Here is a 16,008-nt window from a genome sequence, read left to right on the forward strand (position 1 = left end):
AGGGTACCGATGGAGATCAAAGAGGGTGCCGACAGAGATCAAAGATGGTGCAGACAGAGATCAAAGGGGGTGCCGACGAAGATCAAAGAGGTTGCTGACAGAGATCAAAGAGGGTGCCGACAGAAATCAAAGAGGGTGCCGACGGAGATCAAAGAGGTGCCGACGGAGATCAAAGAGGGTGCCGACGGAGATCAAAGAGGGTGCCGACGCAGATCAAAGAGGGTGCCGACAGAGATCAAAGGGGGTGCCGACAGAGATCAAAGAGGGTGCCGACAGAGATCAAAGAGGGTGCCGACATAGATCAAAGAGGGTGCCGACAGAGATCAAAGAGGGTGCCGACAGAGATCAAAGAGGGTGCCGACAGAGATCAAATAGGGTGCCGACAGAGATCAAAATCGAAGGGCGTGAAGCCGCCGCGCACCTAGGACCCGCGCGCGCAAGGCGGCTGCTACGACGGCCCGTACGCACCGGTCTCAGTCTAATATTTGCGCCGCGACCAATGCGGAAGGCCGACCGTATCATCGTGACCGGAAGGGACGGGCGTGGATGCGCGGCCCCCGAACCGGCCGAGCGGACGCCGGCGCCGCCGCGAAGACGCGACAGCTGCTGGACGTCGTTTTCGAGCCCAATGCCCGGGTGCGTCCTGCGATCGCGACTTCGGTTGCATGTATTATTAGCTCTAGAATTGCCACAGTTATCCACTCTCCTCGCGGTGGAAGAATACGGTCCCGAGGATTAGGTCCGGTTCCTGAGCCATTTGCGGTTTCACCATTCGTTTACGGCATGAACTTACACTTGCATGGCTTAAGCTTTGAGACAAGCATATGAGTACTGGCAGGATCAACCAGGTATCACCGACGTTTCAAAAGAACGAAGCGCAGCAGCGGCGGAAGCTCGCGAAGCAGCCGCCGCCGCCGATCGAAAAAAAAACGAGAAGAAAAGGAATTGGCGGGGCCGAAAACAGAGGCGTTAGTGCTCACGTGTTCGGCCGCCGTTCGTATATGCACGCGCCTCCTCCAACGCTGGGGAGGCGAAAACAAATGAGTCAACACGCGAAGAAGCGTTCGCGGAGCAAAAACGATTTGTGATCCGACTGCCGCACACCAGGGCTGCTGCGGGTCGATTGGAAGTGGGGCCGCTTTCGGGCGGAAGAGGTGAAGGCCAGCGACTAAGGCAGTAGACGAGAGGGGCAGCGGCGATGGGCGGCCCCGATGCAGCTTTTAGACTCGCCCGGCGCCCTATGCGTCAGTGGTCACTTCCTCCTCCTCCTCCTTTCGAAACGGCTGCGATGAACTGCGTCCGGACTGCGGTCAATGAGCGAGTGCTATGACGATGGTCGCCACGAAAACGACGCGCGCCAAGGCGGTGATGCCGGGGGAAGCTGCAGAAATGCTATGAGGCAGCGAAACCCGGAGTTGAAGCCACGGTTCTGTCCAGGGAAGAAGGGACAGACACGGCACCGCTAACTTTCGGTGACGCCGCGTTGCCTGTGGCGGAACGGGAACGGTGGCGAAGCAACACGAGGTCAACGGCGTAACCTGACCGGGTCCTCAGCTGCGAAGACGAGGCCGGGGGTCGGAGGAGGCGAGAAGAGGGTGCTGACAGAGATCAAGGAGGGTGCCGACAGAGATCAAAGAGGGTGCCGACAGAGATCAAAGAGTGTACCGACAGAGATCAAGGAGTGTACCGACATAGATCAAAGAGGGTGCCGACAGAGATCAAATAGGGTGCCGACAGAGATCAAAATCGAAGGGCGTGAAGCCGCCGCACCCCTAGGACCCGCGCGCAGAAGGTGTAGCGGCTGCTACGACGGCCCGTACGCGTCGGTCTCAGTCTAATATTTGCGCCGCGACTAATGCGGAAGGCCGACTGTATCGTCGTGACTGGAAGGGACGGGCGCGGATGCGCCGCCCCCGAACCGGCCGAGCGGACACCGCAAAGAGACGTCGGATGGTGCTTTTTTATATAATGAATATAATAAAAGTTGGCTATTTAAAAAAATTTTATGTTTATTTTGTAAACAAATAATACAATATTACATAAGCATTTCATAATGCTTCTTTCTTTCCTGGAAACTTGCTACGTATCGGTGTGGCACTGATCTAAGCCCCTTCTCTAGCAAACTAATAACCATATGGCATAGTGGTTAAAAGCGTAGGCTACTGACCCTAAGATTCCAAGTTCAACTCCAGGCAGTTACCTGAATAATAATAATAACATCAAAAAATACCTTAGGAATGAGAATCCAGGTTCAAAATTTCCCCAAGACACCAGATGAAAGCTGGAGGGTATATCAGCTGAAATGTTGTGTTAACAACAAACGAGATGAGGAGATATATCCGTCAAATGTAAATAATGTAAATAAATTAATATCCTGCATGCATGCTGTCACATCTAATAGTGTTTGCTCATATGCAAATAATATACCAATGCTGATCTGGGACTAAATAACAATTCAATATTTGAGACATCAGTTTGGAAGCAGGAACAAGAAAAGCTTGTAATTAAAATCTGTTAAAACAGGCTCCAAACAGAAAAAGTAAAAACAAAAGAAAGAAAAAAATATATAAAGTAGAAAAATAGTGAAATCAGTCAGATAAATAGATTTGTCTAGATAGGCAATTGAACATATTGTACAAGAAAATATTGATCAATGTGCAGTTTTGTGTCTTTGAAATAAAATAGTTGCTGTAGTTTTTTAATGCTCTTGGGAAATGGTTTCCGGTCAATATGTGAAGGTGTAAAGACAAATAAATGGTATGGCAGTATAAGTGATTTGATTGATTAAGTGAGAAGATGAGCGAGTCTGTGAGAGTGAAAGAAAGAATTGAGAGAGATAAAGACAGAATGAAGGAATTTTAATGTGTGTGTGTGTGTGATGGAAGGAAGTGGAAGAGGGAGTGTGTGTGTGTGTGTGTGAAGAAGCAAGACATAAAAGAAAAAGACAATGGAAGGAGATATGAATGAAGAAAACAAATGGATGATTGTGTAAGAAGAAAATGAAAGAGGAAAAACGAGGGAGAGTATAGAATGCATTTGTGTGTGAAGTAGATAGAAGGAGAAACGAAGGAATAGAGAAAGGTATAAGAAGAAAGAGGGAGAGGATATAAGGGAGAGAAAAACCAGAAAAATAGGGAACAAATATAAAAAGAGAGAGGAAGAGAGTTCGAGAAAATAGTAAGAGAAAGGAGGAGGAAAGGAAAACAAAGAGAGGGGAGGAGAAGAAAGAAATAATTAATTTAAGAAAAGAAAGGCATAAGTATTTCAGATAGTAGGAATGAGAGGAAAGAAAAAAGTAAGAGAGGAGACTGAAAGGGGAACCAAAGAGAAGGTGAAAAAAAAAAAAAAAAAAAGATGAGAGCGTGAGTGAGAAAGAGGATGAAGAAGAAAGAGAGAAATAAAAGTAGTGTAAAATGAAGATAAGTAAGTCAAAGAAACTAATTTACTTGCGATATTATTTAATAATTCCAATAGGTGTATGAGGGGAAAATATGTTGCAATAGCTTGTCCCTTTATATTCTGAGCTTAAATTGCACCTAGGTTGACTTTATCATTTAGTATTCCTGTGCAGAAGTACCTGCTAAGTGCACCAAACAAACCGACTTGTCAATTAAGTCCTTCTGTGGAAACCTCAGGGGCAACAGCACAAGAGATATCTAAGATTAAATAGTACAAGATCGACAGGGACCATTAGCTGATAAACCTAGGATGGAAAGATGCTGTAAGGGCAGCTGGTGACTGATTGTGCTGGAATAATTTGACTTCCTCAAGCATCAGCTGATGCAAGAAAACCTAAGTTTAAGTATGTACCAGGTTGATTTAATAGAATATCCGAGGGGGTGCTGAAAAGTGCCTGGCTTTACAGGCATCACGAAAGGCCTGGTGGAAACCCAACCTCTCAAGTTCTTTTACAGGGCTTAGAAAAACTGAAGGACCACTGCAATAAGTGTGTGAATATGAGAAGGGAATAAGTTGAATAGAATCATAATTAACTGATCCTCATGGATTTTCTTTTACCCAAAGTCAAGAACCCTTCAGCACTGTACTTCACCCCACAAAAATGTGACTATGTTTATGTAGAAAATATTATCCATGACAGAGAATAAAAATTATTACAAATTCAAGGACACATTGAATTAACTAAACTAAACCTGAACTTTAAATAAAACCTTTTGGAAGATGGTCACATAGATTGCCAAATGATAAAGCATTATATACTTCCTCTGTTTTTTTTTTTTTTGGTTTTCCCTATAATTCCAAGTTATGTTTGGAGCTATGATCATTCACAGGTAAAATTGTTAAAGGAAGTGTGTTTTTCCAGTTTGATAAATGTGTTTATCATAGTTACATAATTAAAATTATCAAACAACATGAGGGATGGGTTTCTGCAAAGCCTATCGACTTGATAGAAATGGCCAAATCTCACTCAAATTCCTCACCATACCATTTTAAAAGGTGACAGACACTATGAATCATATAGTTCAAGATAGACTATGTCTAAAATAGAAAGAAAAAGACAGAATGGTTACTGTTGGAATGTCTTAGATTATGTAGAGGACTGCATGCACAAATATGATAAAAAATAAAAAACAAAAGGTAACAACAATTAGGATTGCTCCCTGCACCCACTGATACACGTTTTAGCCAAGAAAAATGAAAGGAAGTTTAATATTCTTCAATCTTTACAAAATCAATTAACTTAACCAGAGAACGTTAGATAAAAAAAAAATTAGCTCGAAATACATTTTGTAAAATTGTGAGATACACAAAAGAGAATACTCTTCACAGAATTTAGTAAAGTTCAGTGATCTCTCTCTCTCACACACACACACACATACACAGAAGTGTATTACCTGTCAAAAATGATGCAATTTACTTCTGCCTCCTTTCAGTAATTTCTAATGCTTTTGTTTCAAGCTTTGCTCCATTTTCTTCTTATGTTTCATTTTATCTTCTTTTAGTCATTCTTTTTAACTTCACTCATTCTCTTAATTTTCAAACTTATATGATTACATCTCTATCTAAATATATCTGTATTTTCTAAAATTTTTTCCACTCAATCAAAATCTGCCTCAACCCCTTTTCTCCCCAACCCTTCCATACCATACAGGAATTCCTTTTTCTATCTCTATTGTTCTTTCTATATCCTACTTATTTTATCCCATTACTTCTCTAATTCCCCATCAGTACTGTAGAGCTTTATCTTTCTTCACTTCTTTCTACTTCTCTCACCCTTTCTTCTACTCCTCCCTCTATTTCCATGTCTGCTACTCTGAATATTGTATGACTGCTGACAAATTTTCTATTACTTTTCATCCCACGCTGTCAATCCCACTTTTATATTAAATCTTTCTTCATATTACTTTTCATTTCTCTCTCTCTCTTCCACATCATTCAGCACAGTTACTACTTTCTCCTATCAGCATGTAAAGGAGAGACAAATGACCCAACAAGAAAATGGATATATCACGTTGCATTATATGTATAAAGATACCACTAGCATATTGATGGATGGTATTCTTCTGTCATTACTGGTGCCAATGTTCCTCCAAATGAGCAAGACAGCTTTCGAAAACATCACTTACCTAGAAAGAGAAAGAAAAAAAAAGCCTGAGTATTATGACAGTAAGAACAGAAGTTCTCTAGAACAATTCTTTGATATACAAATAATTAAGATGAAAATGTTGTTTCTGTTTTGTTTTTTGCGAAGAGAAACAGCTGAAAGATTAAGAATCTATTCAACATTCATGTACACACACACACTGACCATATCCGTGCCATCCTGTACGTAAGTGAGTGGACAGGCATTAAGAGTTAGATTTTCTCATCATGGATGCAAACAGATGATTAATGAGTAGGTTTGAACTGACAGTCTTTCTTTTATTTGGTCACGAAGCTTGTTAGAATAGCAGTAAAATCTTCCTTAAGCCAAACCACACTCTTAAAAAAGATATTTAGATAAAATAGTTTAGGGTATAAAAACATCTAAAAAATAAATAAACAAAATGAAATAAAGAAAAATAAACAAGTTCAAATGCTTTCCATTTAAGTTTTATTCTTGAAGAAGGATATCCTGGGGCTATACAGCTAAACCATGTATTGAAATAAATTTTATCCATCAGTTAAGGAAACTTGAATTCTGTTAAACCCTTAGGCAGGAATTTTTTTTAAAAAGATCCTTTTGTTAACAGCTTGGTCCCCAGTGTGAAGAATTTAGCATGGCATGAAGAAACAAGTAGGACCTACAGTCCTCATTATAAATGTTCTGTGCTGCCTGTACAACTATTTATACTTATTTCTTTACTACCCACAAGGGACTAAACACAGAGAGGACAAACAAGGACAGACACACGGATTAAGTCGATTATATCGACCCCAGTGCGTAAATGGTACTTATTTAATCGTCCCCGAAAGGATGAAAGGTAAAGTCGACCTTGGCGGAATTTGAACTCAGAACGTAGCTGCAGACGAACTACCGCGAAGCATTTTGCCCAGCGTGCTAATGTTTCTGCCAGCTCGCCGCCTATTTATACTGAGAATGCTTTCTCTTGAATCATTTTAAATCACAGTGAAAGCTGGAGTTGTAGGGTGTCTTTCATACTGTACTAATGATGACAATACTCAGATATTCACTGCGGAAGTCAGTGCAGTTAACCCATTCATGCTGATCATCCGTCTAAACTGACAATTTATAAGGGCATAAAACAAATACTCGATACAAATTGTGATTTATGTATGATCTGTATCAAACAATGAAACATGTTCTTAACGCATATGCAGTCTGTATCAAACGGATTTCAATGGAATTTCTTTCAGTTCTTATTTAGGTTAAAATAATAGTATCTGTGAATTTTCAGGCAATTTCATTCACCAGAAAAATTTTGGCACGAATGGGTTAAGAAACTTACTTTGTAACAGTGTGGTTTTCTGTTCAGTCCAACTCCTTGGTCAAGCATCTTCAACTATAGCTCTTGGCTGACCAATGCTTTATGAGTGAAGTTGGTAGACCATCTTTTATCTATCAGGAACTAAAGTGTCCAGTGTTTTCATGATTTGCAGGAAATTTGACTATTATTTCTAGCAGTTACACAGAAGCTTCTTCATTAGCTTATCATGCTTTGTTGTTAAGAATATTTAACATTTGTGTTAGAATTAAAGATTCTGTGCTGAAAATTGGAATATAGAAGACAACCAGAGATTCTAAGGTCAAACGGATAATAATACAGAAAACCTGAATAGTTATCATTATTGCAATAATTCGTTTCAGAAATTTAATCAAATAGCCTTCTACTTGAATCACAGGAAATATATTGTTTATTGATATTTTGAAATTCTAACTATTTGAACAGATACTGAGATCAGATTTATAGAATATAATACAATAGGATAACACTGTCAGATATTGGTTTGATCTTAACCTGATGGAATATTGCCAGGGATGAAAGGACTATTTCAGTGATAAAGAAATACATTTCAGAGAGAGGCATCTTTGTGCCTCAAATCACACCCTACTGGTTTCAAGGTAAATCGGATAATGTGATCCTATATGCAGTCAGAATAAAAGACAGTGAGGGTCTGCTTCTTCAATGCTGATTTAAAAAATTGTAATTGCTAAAAAGCAATCATTACTATATTTGATTGCCTCAAAAATGCACAAGCATGTTAGATGCATCCCAATCCCAGCAGTACATGTTCAAGAAAAAAAATATTCTTAGTGCATGAAAGCTTGAAATGTAGGCCTAACTTTGCTTACACAATCCAAGGTGATTTTTTTTGAGACATTGTTTGGAAGAAAAAGAGAGGGTCTTACATGCCAACAAATACTGTAGTTTAAAAGCCTAGTTCTATAAGGTTATACACGAGAGAGAAATAGCAGGGGTGCTCAGTACTGTTACCAAGAGAAGTATATTTTAAATGCCATCCTCTATTTGGGGTCATATTTTTTTATCGTATCCTACTGACATATATACAAACATAAATTGTAGATGAAAATATAAATAGTTTATAAACCCCCAAGGGACTTTTAATGAGTAATGCTTAGCTGTCATTTCATGGCATTATGTGAATGAGAGAAATTTTCTGCTGATAGTCTACTGCAGATAACATTAACAGATCTGGTGCCTATTCTTGAACAACTAACTGCACTGTAAGTACCCTGGAGTGAAACAGAGTAATATAATTTTATTCGAAGTGTTGTGAAATAAAATTAAAAGTGATTGAGAAGGTAACAATAGTGTAAGTTAGAAATAAAGGCATGAAGATAAAAACAAGGGTTTAACTTTAACTTTAGTTATTTGTGTTAAACCCATATATACCCCTTGTTGCGTTTTCGCAACACAAAACCTGCTCCTACTTGTTTGGACATGAACTCAGCGGGAAGCAACTGACTGATGCCAAGGAAATGTTCTGTAGGTAGTTGACACCCATAGCTAACAGTTGCATACTGTCCTTCTCTTCCAGATTGTGAAAGCCTACCATAACATTTAATCTAAATACAGTGAAATTTTTTATGTGCATATATGGGTTAAACGTTTGAAATAAATAAAGTAGGATATAGGAGATTTGAACTCGGAAACAATGGACAAACACTGGTTCAATACCTTATCTACTCAGCCGACCCATCATCTTTTAAAGGCCACTTTTCATGCTTACACGGGTCAGACAATTTGTTGAGGCAATTTTCTAAAGCTATTTGCCTTACTGGAATCACCCTCCCCTGTTTCCAGGCAAAATAATATTTTCACATGGCCAGACGTTTTTCACAGAAGACTAGAAATCAACTTAGTTGTATGACACTGATGCTCGTTTACAACTGTCACATGATGTCAAGAGTACACTTGTATGACAAGCTTCCGTATTGTATCCATCTACCAAATCCACTCCCAAGGCTTTGGTCAGCCTGGGGCTACTGCAAGAGACACTTGTCCAAGATACTGCACATAGGGCCTGAAACCAAGACCACTTGGTTAAGAAGCAAGCTTCTCAACCACATAGCCATGTCTGCACTATCACTATGAAATTTAGATTTACAATATACAAAGGTGTGACATGTGTGTGAATGTGAGGAAAGGCAAAGAATGAGAGAGCTACGTTCAACAACAAAGGAAATAAGTAACAAGACAGGTGAGACAGACAGGTAAATTAGTGGAGAAATACGTGATAGCTCCAAAATGGTACAGACTTTCACCGATTCCATTCTCTGCATTTATATACCTTCATAAACTTAAATCACAGATTATCAATCAGATGACACACTGGTTATACTTAATTACTTTTATCAATAGGAAAAACAAAAACATATATATATAAAGAGAGAGAGAGAGAGTATATATACATTCCTAATACATAGGAATGTATATATTCAATAAATAATATTATTAAAGGCAGATGAAATCAGTGATATGACCTGGCTGAATGGAGCCAGAGACTGCAAATGAGAAAGGGTACTTACTCCCAGTAACCAAGGAAATTCAAGACCTTGGTGGAGAGGAAACCCCTGATCATTGGTCCTCAGTTGCTCTCCCTCTTTTGTGATTATATTATGTCAATGTATGGTTTGATTGAATTTATTTTTCTTTTTGTGTGTATCCATATCTGTTTACTAAACTGACACATGGCGTAGTGGTTTGGATGTTGGACTCAGGACCATAAGACTATAGTTTCGATTCCTGGACCAGGTATTCATGAGCAAGACTCTTCATTTCAAATTGCTCTAATCTATTCAGTTGGCAAAAATGAGTATTCCTGCAACAGACTGGTTTTCTGTGCAGTGCGGAATATTTCAGGGAAAATGGCCCTATGAGAATATATGACTTGGGGAAAGAGCAGAGAGAACACCACCATTATCATTTAAAAATCACTTTTCTATGTTCGAATATGTCAGATGGAATTTGTTGAGGCAGATTTTGTATGGCTGGATGCTCTTCCTGTTGCCAACTCTCACCTGTCTGCTAGCAAGGAAATGCTTTTACATAAGCTTGGAGGAAGATGTTTCTATGATGGTGACACTCATTTGCCACAATAATGCAATATCAAGACAAGGAGACACCAACTCACACATACCCAAACACACACACTAGTTTCAAATTTTGGCACAAGGCCAGCAAGTTCAGGAGAAGGGGTAACTTGAACAACCCCAGTCCTTAACTGCTATTTCTTTTATTCCTTTCTACTCTAGGTACAAGGCCCAAGGAGGGGGCCAGTCAATTAGATCGACTCCAGTACATAACTGGCACTTAATTTATTGACCCCGGAAAGAAGAAAGGCAAAGTCATCCTTGGCAGCATTTGAACTCAGAACGTAAAGACAGACAAAATACTATTAAGCATTTATCTGGTGTGCTAACGTTTCTGCCAGCTGCTAATGTTCTGCCATATATATAATGGGTACAAGACGTCACGAACAGTAAAAACATGAAATACGAAAACAAATGAATTCAATATGCAAACAACGAGAGAAACAAATGAAAAACATGACAAGTAACACAAAGAACGACCCTTCGTCAGTTGTTGGCTGTCTTTCAACTTATTTATTGTTCAATGCTCGAAATGAGGAAGTAAATAGACAACCGACAACTGATGAAGGGTCGTTCTTTCTGTTACTTGTTTTGTTTTGCATTTGTTTTTCTTGTAGTTTGTGTATTGAACTAATTTATTTTCGTATTTCATGTTGTATTTCATATATGCATATATATATATATATATATATATGCATATAAATAGATGTGTGTATTTTTCCCTTGTTAACAATTAACATGGAAAAAATAGATAAATAGTTACCCGGGTAGCAGAAATAAATAGCACGGGAAAAGAAAAAAAAAATCAAGCTCTACTTCATTTCCTCCCAAATCAATTGATCTCAATAGGTAAAAGGTATTTTACATTGTTTTACACCATTTTATTCCTTTGGAATAATACCAGTGATATCTTCGAAACGTGTCGGAAGTAAAAGAATTTGAATAACACCTGCGTTTAACTCGATTTATTTATTTATTTATATATACATACATATATATATATATATATATATATATGCATATATAGATCTATATTAAAAGCATTATTAAGTTTGCACAGTGATGCATAATTGCAGCGATAAAGTAAATCAGAAAACTATATTTGCTGCAGCTGAATTCCTTCAGCTTTGCGACAAGTCTAGTGTCAGTGATGAATTTTTTATCAATAACAACAACACAGATAGTTTACTTGTTCGAACTGTCAAAGGATTTCATTAGACACGACATAGGCAATGGAATGGCTAAATATCTCTCAATAACGATTCCACTAGTCTTCATTATGATTTCTTACATTGGCAGGAAGCTAGACATTTTGTAGTAGAGTTTATAGTGACAATAGCTGTCGTTGTTGTAGCCACTACTACTGCAGATGCTACCACCACCACCACCATTACTCTACCATCATCATCACCATCTCCAGTAATGCTACCATCATTTTCTTTGATATGATATATATGTATGTATGTGTATATATGTGTGTGTGTGTGTTTATATATATGTATGTATGAGTGTATATATGTACATGTGTGTATATATATGCATATATATACTCTTTTACTTGTTTCAGTTATTTCACTGCGGCCACGCTGGAGCAACACCTTTAGTTGAATAAATCCATCCTTGGACTTATTCTTCGTAAGCCTAGTATTTATTCTATCAGTCTCTTTTTGCTGAACCGCAAGTGACAGGGACTTAAACAACATTGGTTGTCAAGCAATGGTGAGGAGACAAACACAGACACAAACACATACACACACACATATATACACACACACACACACATATATATATATGATGGCCTCTTTCAGTTTCCATCAATCAAATCCACCCACAAAGCTTTGGTTGGCCCCCAAGGTGCCATGCAGTGGGACTGAACCTGGAACCATGTGGTTGGGAAGCAAGCTTCTTACCATACAGCCACTCCTGTGTTATAATTAGGTGCTACCCCAGGGTACAAAATAATTCACACACACTCTCTACATGATGGGTATGTAAAATTAGACTGACATTGACTGGAAAATTTCACAAAAGTTGGATCTTAATGTCGTCTCATTTTATTTTTTACTTATTTCAGTCATCAGTCTGTGGCCATGCTAGAGCACCAGCTTGAAAGGTTTACTCAAAGAAGTTGACCCTCATATTCATTTCTTAGGTATGGTATTTATTCTATCCGTCGCTTTTGCGAAACACACAGACACACACACTATGGGCTTCCACACAGTCTCCATCAACCAAACACACTCACAATGCATCGATCGGCCTGGGACTATACAAGACACTTGTTGAAGAATGCCACACAGTGGGACTGAACTCAAAACTGCACAGTTGCAAAGTGAGCTCCTAAACCACATAACCATGCCTATATGTATATAGGCATGTAATTGAACGTTAAGCATTAGCTGCAGCACAATTTTTAATTTTAGAAAATGTGCAGGCTAAGACTACGCGCCTTCACTGGTCAGTTAAGGTGAGACAGTGTCACGTGACAACTTGCTGGGGTTGCCTGCTGGAGTCTAGCGGCAGGTATTTAAAGGGGAAAATTTGACAAGACAGTCAGTCACCGGCTGACACTCACTGACGATACATCGAAGAGGCCAGGGAACAGAAGAAAGAAGACATGCACCCAACACCAGAGCTGAAGACACCTCCGAAAGGGGGATCCCTGCCACATCAAAATGGTAGAGGAGTAGGGGCCGAAACCGGACGTGGTTCCTCCTGATGATGTCTTGAGTTAACTGGATCCTATAAAGGAGCTGTTGTGGTAGCAGACCATGAAACACGGTTGTAATTCCTCCCCTCTGGTCCATCTCACGATACCACATCATGACATTTTAAGTTGCATCTTGAGAACTTATTTTCAATATGTATATGCACACACACACACACACACATTACTGTTTTTGTGAAGCAGTAATGAAGTAACTTGGCAATGCATAGCTGTAACGAAAATAAGCCATCAAAGAGGTAACATATATCAGCATTTAGAAACAGTATGCTCTGAAAGTTAACCTCCATTATCAAAGACATACTTATCAATGGCACTTCTTTATTTCAGCTACAATTTTAAGAAGGAAAATAAAACATTAAAAAGATATCGAACATTTTAAAAATCACTTTTAAACAATGAATAGCGAAAAAGAAATAAAAATGAGTATGTATGTGTGTACACACACACACACATATACATATATATATGTATATATGTATACACACACACACACACATATATATATACACACACGCACAAATATATATATACACATACATATATATATATACACACACACACACATATATATATACACACACACATATATATATATACACACACACACACACATATTATATATATATATATATACACACACACACATATATATATATATATACACACACACACACACACACATATTTATATATACACACACACACACATATTTATATATATATATATATATATATTATATATATATATATATATATATAATATATATATATATACACACACACACAAATACATATTCACACAAAACCAGACATTCAGAAGATTCACACAGGCACACACCATGTGTGTATGTGTATACATATACCAATAAAGACATACATAAACATGTACATGTGCGGTGCGAGATTACACAAATACATATATAAAGCTTTCTATGTGCATGCACACACACACACAGACAGACATCTGCAACCCACACACATACAAAAACATTATCAGTAATATTACTTTCTTGGCTTCTTTTGCAGATTGTAATGTGTTTCTCTTGGAGACTAAATACATGATTAAACACATTGAAAGCAAAAACCAGAAGATAAAAAAGAAAACAAAAATTAAATGGACAAAAAAAGTGCAGAAATAAATAACATGGGAAAATAAAAATAAAAATTGAGCTCTGCTCTCCATTCCCTCCCAAATCAATTGATCTCAATAGGTAAAAGGTATTTTACATTAGATACGATTGGATGACGTACATTTTGTTATTTCTGATTGGCTGATTATGCATTGGTGCAAACCTGTTTTAAGATGTAGCTGTTATTGAAGTAGTTGTTTAGCCCCAGGTGAGATTTGATTAAAAAAAAAGAATCAGAGATCAAAGATGTTTTAGCTATTGTCCAATTTATTAGTCAATCTAATTTAAGATGTAGGCTATAATTTGAGGAAGATTTGACTGCTATTTCAAGAGTAACCCTGCAAGGGTTTTCTTGTTGGTTTGCTGTTGTTAATTAATCTTGCTCATTTCCAAGATCATTTTCAGAGAATGCCAACGGTTGTATTGATAAAGTAACATACAATAAAGCAAGAACTCAATAGTTTCTATCTCATCATTGGCACCATAGATATATGTGTGTGTGCGTGTGTTCAAAGTTAATACATCTTTAATACTCTGAAGTGGCGAGCTGGCAGAAACATTAGCAAGCTGGGCAAAATGCTTAGTGGAATTTCGTCTGTTTTGACGTTCTGAGTTCAAATTCTGCCATGGTTGACTTTGCCTTTCATCCCTTCGGAGTTGATAAATTAAGTACCAGTTGGGTACTGGGGTTGATTTAATCAACTGACCCCTTCCCAAAAATTTTGGGCTTTGTGCCTAGAGTAAGAAAGAATATTTATTGCCATGACCTTCAAACACTGGGCCTCACCGAGGCAATGACTGGTGATCGAGACCTTTGGAAATATGCTGTGCTTGAGAAGACCCAGCAAACCAAGTGAGACTATAACCCATGGCCTATGTCAGCAGTGTAACCAGCCTACTTATGCGTACCTTTCTTTCGTTGGACACAAAAATTTGCTTGTGAAGACCTGTTGAGGTAAGTGAGATCACTATCAAAATCAAATTTGCTGACGTGGCCAATGACAGCACTGCAGGACTGGCACCTGTGCCAGAGGAACATTGAAAGCACCATCCAAGCGTGATCATTACCTCACTGGTACAAGTGCCAGTGGCACATGAAAAACAACATTCAAGTGAGGTCATTGCCAGTGCCACTGGACTGGCTCCTGTGCAGGTGGCACATAAAAAACACCGTTTGAGCGTCTCCAGTACCACTTGACTGGCCCTCATGCCGGTGGCACATAAAAGCCCCCACTACACACCCGGATTGGTTGGCATTAGGAAGGACATCCAGCTGTAGAAACTCTGCCAGATCAGATTGGAGCCTGGTGCAGCCATCTGGTTTGCCAGTCCTCAGTCAAACAGTCCAACCCATGCCAGCATGGAAAGCGGACGTTAAATGATGATGATGATGATTCAAAGCATTGAGCTGCCAGAAATGTTAGCATGCCAGGCAAAATGCTTAACAGTATTTTGTCTTTCTTTATGCTCTGAGTTCAACTTTGCCTTTCATCCTTTCGGACTCGATAAATTAAGTACCAGTTGCGTACTGAGGTCGATCTAATCAAATGGCCCCCTCCTCAAAATTTCGGGCCTTGTGCTTAGAATAGAAAAGAATATGTGAAATATGTCCATCAAAGCAATTTAATGAAATCTTTTCATTTTAATCTTCCAGTCATTTCTCAGCTACAAGTTCTGTGTTTGTTGTCCTTCCCAAATTCTTCATTCTCTTTATTTCTTAGGGATATACAGAATTGTTTCCAACATCTATTTTTCTTTCCCATATTTCTCAAATTTCAAATATGTACAAGCATTGGGCACCATTCAAGTGCTGGGCCTCAAGGAGGCAGTGACAGGTGACCAAGAGCCTTGGCAATATACCGTGCTTGTGTTGACCTGTCAAACTAAGTGAGACTATAATTATGGCTGATGCCAGTGTCAGGTCAATGGCACCCATGCTGGTGGCACATAAAAAGCACCCACTACACTCTCGAAGTTGTTGGTGTTAGGAAGGGCATCTAGCCATAGAAACTTTGCCAAATCAGATTGGAACCTGGTGCAGCCCACTGACTAACCAGTTTTCAGTCAAACCGTCCAACCCATGCCAGCAGGGAAAGCAGAGGTTAAACGTTGATGATGATGATGATGTAGTGTACC

At 38.9% G+C, this 16,008-nt stretch overlaps 1 protein-coding gene and 2 long non-coding RNA genes across 5 annotated transcripts in view; 1 reads left to right on the forward strand and 2 right to left on the reverse strand.

Moving 5' to 3' along the window:
* Positions 1-16,008, reverse strand: part of LOC115216322 (nostrin) — a 389,446-nt gene that overhangs the window by 259,063 nt on the left and 114,375 nt on the right. The gene's annotated exons all lie outside the window — the stretch shown is intronic.
* Positions 673-16,008, reverse strand: part of LOC118765088 — a 21,360-nt gene continuing 6,024 nt past the window's right edge. Inside the window, exons 3-4 of the long non-coding RNA XR_005000938.1 lie at positions 12,646-12,650; positions 673-831 (exon numbers count right to left, since the gene is read on the reverse strand). This is a non-coding gene — a long non-coding RNA (uncharacterized LOC118765088). The remainder of the gene's footprint in view (positions 832-12,645; positions 12,651-16,008) is intronic.
* LOC118765087 lies at positions 1,087-1,880 on the forward strand. The gene is made up of 2 exons (XR_005000937.1): positions 1,087-1,118; positions 1,799-1,880. It is a non-coding gene; the product is annotated as an uncharacterized LOC118765087 (long non-coding RNA).

The sequence above is a fragment of the Octopus sinensis genome, linkage group LG10 (assembly GCF_006345805.1).
Source record: "Octopus sinensis linkage group LG10, ASM634580v1, whole genome shotgun sequence".
NCBI classification, from domain to species: Eukaryota; Metazoa; Mollusca; class Cephalopoda; order Octopoda; family Octopodidae; genus Octopus; species Octopus sinensis.